Source organism: Trachymyrmex septentrionalis, unplaced genomic scaffold (genome assembly GCF_001594115.1).
Source record: "Trachymyrmex septentrionalis isolate Tsep2-gDNA-1 unplaced genomic scaffold, Tsep1.0 scaffold111, whole genome shotgun sequence".
NCBI lineage: Eukaryota > Metazoa > Arthropoda > Insecta > Hymenoptera > Formicidae > Trachymyrmex > Trachymyrmex septentrionalis.
In genome coordinates this window covers 307,818-308,607 of record NW_017304239.1, presented here as the reverse complement: position 1 = coordinate 308,607, position 790 = coordinate 307,818, and positions in this window count along the sequence as shown.

Here is a 790-nt window from a genome sequence, read left to right as displayed (position 1 = left end):
CTATCTATCTGCTCTGCTATCTATCTGCCCTGCTATCTATCTGCTCTGCTATCTATCTGCTCTGCTATCTATCTGCGGCAAGGGTTGCGGAATCGCGATTTTTATACTAATCGCCCCAGATTACTCAAATTTGGATTGGTGGAATAGGTTTCGTTGGCTGGTAGTAGGATTTTCTTTTGCTCTTGGGTTGGTCAAGATTTTGGGGGAGGAAAGGATGTTGACAGGAATCAGTAGAGTGGGAAAGTGAAACTCCAAATTTTTATGACCCTAAGATTTATGGGGAAACGCGCGTCTCAGGCGCCGAGAAGTCGCGGATGCATCGTCGCCACGGGACCACCCAGAATCTACCCCTGAACATCGCGTGCCGTTTCTTAAATTTTATAATTATGAATTAGCGAGAATCGTTCGCGACTTGATCGTTAATCTTGGCGTTAATCTGGCCAGTCTTACGCTTTCCATACATATTGATTTTTATCTCGGAGCGACATTCATGAGGAGATAACGGATTCTTAGTTTTTAAGATAAAAAAAAAATAAAAAAGGAAAGAATAATAAAATTTTAAAGTTTCGAGGAATTCGAGATCTCTATGAAAGAAAAGAGTCGCGTGAGTCCGCCGGACGTAACAGTACAAATATAATCGATATCTCAGTAGTAACATAATTATAAAAAATAAAGTTTTGACAAGAAATAATAATCTAATACAATATATTCAAGTCGTGAACAACTACTAATTTGAAAAATTTACATGATATTCATGAAGACTCCTGACTACTCAGTCAAGAACTCTATG